General features: G+C 41.8%; 3 non-coding genes across 3 annotated transcripts; all 3 read right to left on the bottom strand.

Moving 5' to 3' along the window:
- Positions 1 to 1,495: 1,495 nt before the first annotated feature.
- Positions 1,496 to 1,577, bottom strand: TRNAS-AGA. The gene has a single exon. It is a non-coding gene; the product is annotated as a tRNA-Ser (tRNA).
- Positions 1,578 to 4,069: 2,492 nt separating this feature from the next.
- On the bottom strand, positions 4,070 to 4,143 carry TRNAS-CGA. Its single transcript has one exon. It is a non-coding gene; the product is annotated as a tRNA-Ser (tRNA).
- Positions 4,144 to 7,223: 3,080 nt separating this feature from the next.
- TRNAS-AGA lies at positions 7,224 to 7,305 on the bottom strand. The gene has a single exon. It is a non-coding gene; the product is annotated as a tRNA-Ser (tRNA).
- Between the last annotated feature and the right edge of the window lie 2,471 nt (positions 7,306 to 9,776).

Here is a 9,776-nt window from a genome sequence, read left to right as displayed (position 1 = left end):
GCCTATATCAAGCCTCACACTTTGTTGTCCGAAAAGTGGCCAACTATTGAAAAGCTGACATAACAAGGAGGAGCTTTCAAAATTACAGTGTGGCAAGCATTTCAAGTTGACCACTTTTTGAGATCCCTGGGCCCAGCAATAAATTATCAACGGGAGCTAACCGTACTTGAGTCTTATTGTAATGATAAAGAACCACTCTCCAGGGTGGTTTCTAAGATGTATGGGTTATTAAGCACTTGCTTACTAGGCACATATACCCCCCTCCTGCCCAGGTGAAATTTCAGCTTTCGGCACTGTCGCTTTAACTGACAATTGCACGGTCGTGCGACGTGGCACCCAAAACAAAATTAACGTCCGTTTTCCCCCACAAGTAGAGCTTTCTTTTGGTGGTATTTGATCACCTCTGCGGTTTTTATTTTTTGCGCCATAAAGAAAAAAAAGAACGACAATTTTGAAAAAAAATACAATATTTTTTACTTGTTGCTATAATAAATATTAGGAAAGGGGCGGACGTTAATTGACGTCCTGTTGGCTTTTCAGGTCCGCGCTGTAGCCGTCATTCGGCTATAGCGCGGGCCTCAGGTGGTTAAATAAACCATCAGAAGACTTTGAGCTGCCAAGCTTCAGTAAATGGTAGAGAGATCAAGAGAACATTCTCGCAAACCCAACATAAAAAGATAATTTAACTGGCCTTGAATTCCTCGTTCTGCACACGGACCCAGGAATCTAATTACAAACTCTTGACACAATGGTACTATACCCCAGTACGCCTTCATAAGCTCTCGACAGAGAACTCAGATAGATGCTGGAGGTGTGGCGAAGAACGAGGGGAATTGTTGCATATATTTTGGGCCTGTAAGAAAGTGAAACATTACTGGGGAGAGATTCAAAGAATTGTGCAGAAATGTTCGGATACTCAGATATTAGACGACTTTTTTTCTCCTCCACTGCTCGCAGATTCCGGTTCAAACCTATAAAGGGTCGGTTTTGAGTCATATGATTAATGCAGCAAAAGCCGGAAGTAGGTTGGAAATGGAAAATAATAAAAAGTCAGTAAGTAACACTCCTTCAGTCCAAAGGTACAGGATATAAATGGAAAGTGTAATACAAGAGTAATTAACATTACATTTCTATGATAGAAGGGTAAGATGATAGAAACTTCCTAGCATAGAAGGAAGATTAGAGGTAAATGGATTATTTTTTCTTGGTTTGTCCTTTCTGTAGATGTTGGCGATGATAAAATGTTTGTTGATAAATTGGGAAATTGAATTTAAAATGTGTGTTATATATTAAAATTGAATGTAAACTATATAACGAAAAAATAAAAATAAATAAAAGATAAATTATAAAAAAAAAAGAAAAAGCGGACATACGGTTCGCAGATGTGAAAGGGGCCTAAGTTGTTTTGTGAATGGAGGTAACAGTGAGCTTTGTGCCAATTCACTCAGGAGAATTCAAAAAATACAAGACATGATTGAAAATGATAAAAGCAAACCGTAGTCGGCAGGATTTGAACCTGCGCGGGGAGACCCCAATGGATTTCTAGTCCATCGCCTTAACCACTCGGCCACGACTACCTACAAAAGTGGACTGTAGAGGTGGTTTGTAGGCTGAAGAGGTTGTAGGAAAAAACTTCCATTGAAGTCACACTAAATATAAAGTGAAAATATAAGCACACATCTCATGGTGGAGGCATGTCTTCCATAGTGTTTGAATGACTAAAGAACAGACTGACAATTGCCCACAGAAAGGCAATTTTTAATTCAGCTTTTAAAAATATTACTCTGTAGTATTGGTGAAAAACATAGCACCATACGTTCTAAACTTTTGGCTTGTGGCCTGAGGAGACTCTGTTCTGGAAACCCGAGGAAATGCTCATAGATGCAACACCATCCCACTAGAAGTTCAACTACCTGGAGACAGCAAATATCCCTTTGTCCTTGCTCTATGTGCTCCAACCTTCCCACACCTGTGTGCTCTGTGTACTTTTTAGGTTCAAAGATGCTTTGCAGCTTATCCAAGCCACTTCTTTAGAGAGAATCAGACCCTTCTGTACTGTAGGCATTCCTAACCTGAAGCAAGTGTACAGATGTTGTCCATGACAATAACACAAGCCACTATCAGTACAGGAACCATAACTGTTGAGAGTCATATCTTCATTGGACAATCCAAGAACAGACCATAGTTGGCAAGATTTGAACCTGTGCAGGGAGACCCCATGCAGACAATACAAGAGCAGACTGTAGTTGGCAGGATTATGAAGCTGGATCAGGGAGACCCCAATGGATTTCAAATCCATCGCCTTACCCACTTGGCCACAACTAGGATCATGTCTATATGGCTTACCTTGACCACATGGAAGATGTTAACGTTGAAGTGCAAGGCTTTGCTTTTTAAGTTCAGGCCTACCACCCTAATGCCCCGAATGCTCCACTGTTCTGGACCCACAGACCATCTTTCAACAAAATTCTGGCACCCTTTGTATGGACCATGTCTCTCTGCTGGGTGCCTGCCTGGGCACACAGATCTATGCCTGGACTGTTGGGGTGGAGTGATCTTCTGACCAACAGTGAAGGCATAATTCCAGTAGGGAAGCAGGGTATAAAGCTCCTATTCTTTAGAAGACTATGATTGAAAGACTTGCAATGCAAGTATCTCCCTGCTTTTGCTTTATCCACTCTGTTGATCTGTGCTTTCTTCTGCTGATCCTTGAATATATTGCCCCACCAGGTATTCAATTATCAGTCCACAGGGAGAAGCAGGGACATAGTTAAAACTAGTCTCTTTAAGGACCCTTTCACACAGGCCGCTTTAATTACCATCACTGGGGGTGTCTGTGAGCAGATCGGAGAAAAGCGGGGCGGATGACAGGTCTGTGTCTGCTCCGCTTTAGCAGAGCAGACAGACCCCCGCTCTGCTCTATGGGTGGCAGGGAGTAAACGGACTCTGCTGCCTGTTTTCACGCGACTGCCCTTTCGATCCACCCAAATGGAAAAGGATGCACTCCTCCATTTTTTTTAGCAGGCCTAAACCAGATTTAGAGGTAGACAGGAGTAAACAGACACAAGTCCATTTGCATTCGCTAGTGCATAGGAATGCATGGACCTTCCAATCAGGTGCACCTGAAAAACTGACAGGTGGACCTGATCGAATCGCATGTGTGAAAGGGCCCTTAGCATGCAAATTTGTATGGTGGGGATGCTCACCACTATACTAAGGAGAAAAAATGTGCGGGGCTTGCTCCCATTTTATCAACATAGCAATCACCTACAGGTTTTTCCCCTTTTCCAGGCTTTGGTGCATCTTCTGTTTAGACCATGTTTCTGACCATGCCATTGTATGAACTATGTTGTATGTCGCATACTCAAAGACTTCTGCACTTGATATTCTTTGTTCAATGATCCTAGCCATCATTCAACTCAGGAGATTGGACACATCTAGTGATGACATGGGATTATCGTGGGTGGACAGTGCTGGATAGTCAGTATATATTGCAGTCAGGGCTGTTTTTTGTAATCTAGGATCTCATCAGTTGAGGCCCTCAACAGTTATTATAACTTAACGTAAAATAGATATTTTGTTTAATAATGGTATATAAAGGAACAAATAAACATAAAATGTGTTGGGGAGAGATCAAATTATTTTCTATTGTTCGGAAGGCAACTATTTTCACCACGATACCTCCAACAACCCATGGGATATACCAACTAGAGAGACTGGCTATAAATAAGTACAAATTTGAAGTAGACCGATAAAGTAGATCTAAGCTCAAAACTCTATTTTATAGGGAAAAACTAAAAATGTGCCTTAGAAGTAGGCGGAAAACATTAGCTATTCAAGTCTACCTGAAAAATTGCTTTGCACTTCCTCTGCTTAGGCTCTCCAGTTTCATAGCTGCATATGTACAGCATCAGAACATCTAATACACTGCTGGCCTTTAACTACGGAGTCTCATTAGATTTGGTTATGTCATTGCTGGAGAGAAAGCCACACGTGAAGATTAGTAGTGTAAGGATGCGCCTGCTGAATTCATAATGTCAGACCTTTGTGAAACTATCCAAGAACATTCCATAGTTGGCAGGATTTGAACCTGCACAGGGTTGGATTTCGAGTCCATCGTCTTAACCACTCGGCCACAACTATACACGGTTTAGACAGACCTTTGCTGCATGGAAAAGTTTAAGGGCCCTTTCACATGAGGCGGATCAGTAATGATTCACCCCGTGAACCTCTGCTTGCTCAGCGGGGATCGCCCTGTTGATCCCCGCTGAGCCGGCTGATCACAGGGCGGTCCCCTATGGGGGGATCGGATGAACACAGACCGTATGTCCGTGTTCACCTGATCCGATGCGCAGACGGAAGGAAAATAAAATAGGGTTTTCCTCCGTCTGCAGAATCGGAGCATTGCGGAAGCGGGCGAGATCGGGTGTCAGCGGATGTTCATCCGCTGACACCCGCAATCACATAGGAACCAATGTATGTCCCTTTTTCATCTGCACACGGATGGATGTAAAAGCGGACATGTATGTTATGTTAACATACATACCACAAATAAAAGAGAGGGAGGGAGGGACAGAGAGGGAGGGAGGGACGTACACCAAAAGAGATTGCCCAGGCATTCGGGAAATATTACGCCTCCTTATATAATCTGACACAAAAATCTACCCCAGCATCTGTCATAGAGGAGTATCTCAAATCAACTGGCCTTACCCGACTTCCATCTTTAACACGTCAGACCCTAGAAAAATCCATATCTACTGAGGAACTGACTAAGATATTAAAATGGTCAAAACTGGGAAAGCCCCGGGCCCAGACGGTTTTACGTTAAGATACTACAAAGAATTCCTCCCGATCTTAAGTGACCAGATGGTTAAGGTTTTTAATGCAGTGGGCTCGACATCGGCATTCCCTCCTGACCCACTTATGGCTCACATCACGGTAGTTTACAAAGAAGGGAAAGACCCAACAGAATGTGGAAGCTATAGACCTATTTCCTTATTGAATAATGACTTAAAACTCTTTTCCAAAATTCTGGCAGCACGTCTCCAACCATGGCTTCCCTATTTAGTAGATTTGGACCAAGTAGGATTTTACAAAATTCTTAATCTGGTACATCAGGCCAACGAGACAAACATACCTTGCGTGTTCTTGAACACTGACGCTGAAAAAGCATTTGACAGAGTCAATTGGCATTTTCTGTTTAAAGTACTAAAGCTGGTAGGCCTGGGGGATCGTATGACCAGTTGGATAACGAGTGTCTATACCATCCCACACGCAGCCGTGAAAGTGAATAGAGTTATTTCAGGACCCTTCCCTATCGCCAATGGCACGCGTCAGGGGTGCCACCTTTCACCTTTACTCTTCGCTCTATCACTCGAACCACTGCTGAATAGAGTTCGTCAAAACCCAGATATTCAAGGAGTATAGGTGGGAGGACACACCCACAAAGTCTCAGCATATGCAGACGATCTCCTGTTTTCTATGTCCTGCCCACATATATCGCTCCCTAATCTAGTAGAAGAGATTGAGAAGTATAGCATCTTATCCAACTTAAAAATAAACCACACTAAGTCGGAGGCTATGAGCGTACCAGTTCCATCTTCAATACGCACTAACATCTATGCCAATTTTGGATTCAGGTGGAGACCAGCACTTAAGTATTTAGGTACACATATACCATCAAAAGAAAAAGATATCTTTAGGATAAATTTCCCTCTGGTATATAATTTAACAAAATCACTCTTAGATAAATGGCAACACGGGTTACACTCGTGGTTTGGCAGGATTAATATAATCAAAATGTGTATTCTTCCAAAGATTTTATACCTGCTCCAAGCATTACCAATCATGATTCCAAAGAATTTTCTCTTCCAGATACGTACCATTTTTATGATATTCATTTCGGCAGGGAAACGGCCAAGGATTAAAAGAGAGGTACTGATGGCTCCTAAGTGCTGTGGGGGGATGGCGGTCCCCGACATAATCAACTATTATCATGCGGTACATTTAGAAAGACTGGTGGATTGGTGTAGGCATAGAGAGCTTAAACGATAAGTAGAGATAAAGCAACAGCTAAGCCCAATTCCATTAGGGAGAGCGCCGTGGTGCTATACAGTTTTACCAGTGGCCAACTATTGAAAAGCTGATGCAACAAGGAGGAGCTTTATTTACAGTGTGGCAAGCATTTCAAGTTGACCACTTTTTGAGATCCCTGGGCCCAGCAATAAATTATCAACAAGAGTTAACCGTACTTGAGTCATATTGTAATAATAAAGAACCACTCTCCAGGGTGGTTTCTAAGATGTATGGGTTATTAAATAAACCATCAGAAGACTTTGAGCTGCCAAGCTTCAGTAAATGGTAGAGAGATCAAGAGAACATTCTCGCAAACCCAACATAAAAAGATAATTTAACTGGCCTTGAATTCCTCGGTCTGCACACAGACCCAGGAATCTAATTACAAACTCTTGACACAATGGTACTATACCCCAGTACGCCTTCATAAGCTCTCGACGGAGAACTCAGATAGATGCTGGAGGTGTGGAGAAGAACGAGGGGAATTGTTGCATATATTTTGGGCCTGTAAGAAAGTGAAACATTACTGGGGAGAGATTCAAAGAACTGTGCAGAAATTTTCGGATACTCAGATATTAGACGATTTTTTTCTCCTCCACTGCTCGCAGATTCCAGTTCAAACCTATAAAGGGTCGGTTTTGAGTCATATGATTAATGCAGCAAAAGCCGGAAGTAGGTTGGAAATGGAAAATAATAAAAAGTCAGTAAATAACACTCCTTCAGTCCAAAGGTACAGGATATAAATGGAAAGTGTAATACAAGAGTAATTAACATTACATTTCTATGATAGAAGGGTAATATGATAGAAACTTCCTAGGATAGAAGGAAGATTAGGAGGTAAATGGATTATTTTTTCTTGGTTTGTCCTTTCTGTAGATGTTGGCGATGATAAAATGTTTGTTGATAAATTGGGAAATTGAATTTAAAATGTGTGTTATATATTAAAATTGAATGTAAACTATATAAAGAAAAAATAAAAAAAAATAAAAGATAAATTATAAAAAAAAAAAGAAAAAGCGGACATACGGTTCGCAGATGTAAAAGGGGCCTAAGTTGTTTTGTGAATGGAGGTAACAGCGAGCTTTGTGCCAATTCACTCAGGAGAATTCAAAAAATACAAGACATGATTGAAAATGATAAAAGCAAACCGTAGTCGGCAGGATTTGAACCTGCGCGGGGAGACCCCAATGGATTTCTAGTCCATCGCCTTAACCACTCGGCCACGACTACCTACAAAAGTGGACTGTAGAGGTGGTTTGTAGGCTGAAGAGGTTGTAGGAAAAAACTTCCATTGAAGTCACACTAAATATAAAGTGAAAATATAAGCACACATCTCGTGGTGGAGGCATGTCTTCCATAGTGTTTGAATGACTAAAGAACAGACTGACAAATGCCCACAGAAAGGCAATTTTTAATTCAGCTTTTAAAAATATTACTCTGTAGTATTGGTGAAAAACATAGTACCATACTTTCTAAACTTTTGGCCTGAGGAGACTCTGTTCTGGAAACCCGAGGAAATGCTCATAGATGCAACACCATCCCACTAGAAGTTCAACTACCTGGAGACAGCAAATATCCCTTTGTCCTTGCTCTATGTGCTCCAACCTTCCCACACCTGTGTGCTCTGTGTACTTTTTAGGTTCAAAGATGCTTTGCAGCTTATCCAAGCCACTTCTTTAGAGAGAATCAGACCCTTCTGTACTGTAGGCATTCCTAACCTGAAGCAAGTGTACAGATGTTGTCCATGACAATAACACAAGCCACTATCAGTACAGGAACTATAACTGTTGAGCGTCATATCTTCATTGGACAATCCAAGAACAGACCATAGTTGGCAAGATTTGAACCTGTGCAGGGAGACCCCATGCAGACAATACAAGAGCAGACTGTAGTTGGCAGGATTATGAAGCTGGAGCAGGGAGACCACAATGGATTTCAAATCCATCGCCTTTTCCACTTGGCCACAACTAGGATCATGTCTATATGGCTTACCTTGACCACATGGAAGATGCTAACTTTGAAGTGCAAGGCTTTGCTTTTTAAGTTCAGGCCTACCACCCTAATGCCCCGAATGCTCCACTGTTCTGGACCCACAGACCATCTTTCAACAAAATTCTGGCACCCTTTGTATGGACCATGTCGCTCTGCTGGGTGCCTGCCTGGGCACACAGATCTATGCCTGGACTGTCGGGGTGGAGTGATCTTCTAAACAGTGAAGGCATAATTCCAGTAGGGAAGCAGGGTATAAAGCTCCTATTCTTTAGAAGACTATGATTCAAAGACTTGCAATGCAAGTATCTCCCTGCTTTTGCTTTATCCACTCTGTTGATCTGTGCTTTCTTCTGCTGATCCTTGAATATATTGCCCCACCAGGTATTCAATTATCAGTCCACAGGGGGAAGCAGGGACATAGTTAAAACTAGTCTCTTTAAGGACCCTTTCACACAGACCGCTTCAATTACCATCACCGGGGGTGTCTGTGAGCAGATCAAAGAAAAGCGGGGCGGATGACATGTCTGTGTCTGCTCAGTTTTAGCGGAGCAGACAGATCCCGCTCTGCTCTATGGGTGACTGGGAGTAAACGGACTCCGTTGCCTGTTTTCACGCGACTGCCTCCGATCCACCCAAATGGAAAAGGATGCACTCCTCCTCCATTTTTTTTTAGCAGGCCTAAACCAGATTTAGAGGTAGACAGGAGTAAACAGACACAAGTCCGTTTACATTCGCTAGTGCATAGGAATGCATGGACCTTCCAATCAGGTGCACCTGAAAAACTGACAGGTGGACCTGATCAGATCGCCTGTGTGAAAGGGCCCTTAGCATGAAAATTTGTATGGTAGGGATGCTCACCACTATACTAAGGAGAAAAAATGTGTGGGACCGACTCCCATTAGATCAACATAGCAATCACCTACAGGTTTTTCCCCTTTTCCAGGCTCTGGTGCATCTTCTAAACTCCTGACCATGCCATTGTATGAACTATGTTGTATGTCGCATACTCAAAGGCTTCTGCACTCGATATTCTTTGTTCAACGATCCTAGCCATCATTCAACTCTGTAGATTGGACACATCTAGTGATGATATGGGATTATCGTGGGTGGACAGTGCTGGAGAGTCAGCATATATTGCAGTCAGGGCTGTTTTTTGTAATCTAGGATCTCATCAGTTGAGCCCCTTTAACAGTTATTATTTATTCCTTAACGTAAAATAGATCTTTTGTTTAATAATGGTATATAAAGGAACAAATGAACATAAAATGTGTTGGGGAGAGATCAAATTATTTTCTATTGTTCGGAAGGCAACTATTTTCACCACGATACCTCCAACAACCCATGGGATATGTAAATTGTATCTCGCGCCAAAAAAAATAAATAAATTAACTTATAAAACTATAGCTGCAACCCAAAATAATCAAGTGATTATGGCAGTGTTAAATATAAAAAGTGGGTGCGCTAACAATGATAAATTAGTAATCCATACTTAAATCAAGTGCAGTGAAATAAAGTGCTAAATTACTACAACACCTAATGGTACTAGATGATCTAGTACAAAAGTCCGTTAATGCAGTATTAAAACTGCCTGTTTCATGTCGATTAATCCCGTGCCAAACATAATATGTGACTTGTGATCTCAATGAAGTGAATAAGTCCAAATGAGTGCATGAAAGAGAAAAAAAGTCCATAAACAGTCCTCATTAATT

The sequence above is a fragment of the Rana temporaria genome, chromosome 4 (assembly GCF_905171775.1).
Source record: "Rana temporaria chromosome 4, aRanTem1.1, whole genome shotgun sequence".
NCBI classification, from domain to species: Eukaryota; Metazoa; Chordata; class Amphibia; order Anura; family Ranidae; genus Rana; species Rana temporaria.
This window is presented reverse-complemented; position numbering and strand designations above follow the sequence as displayed.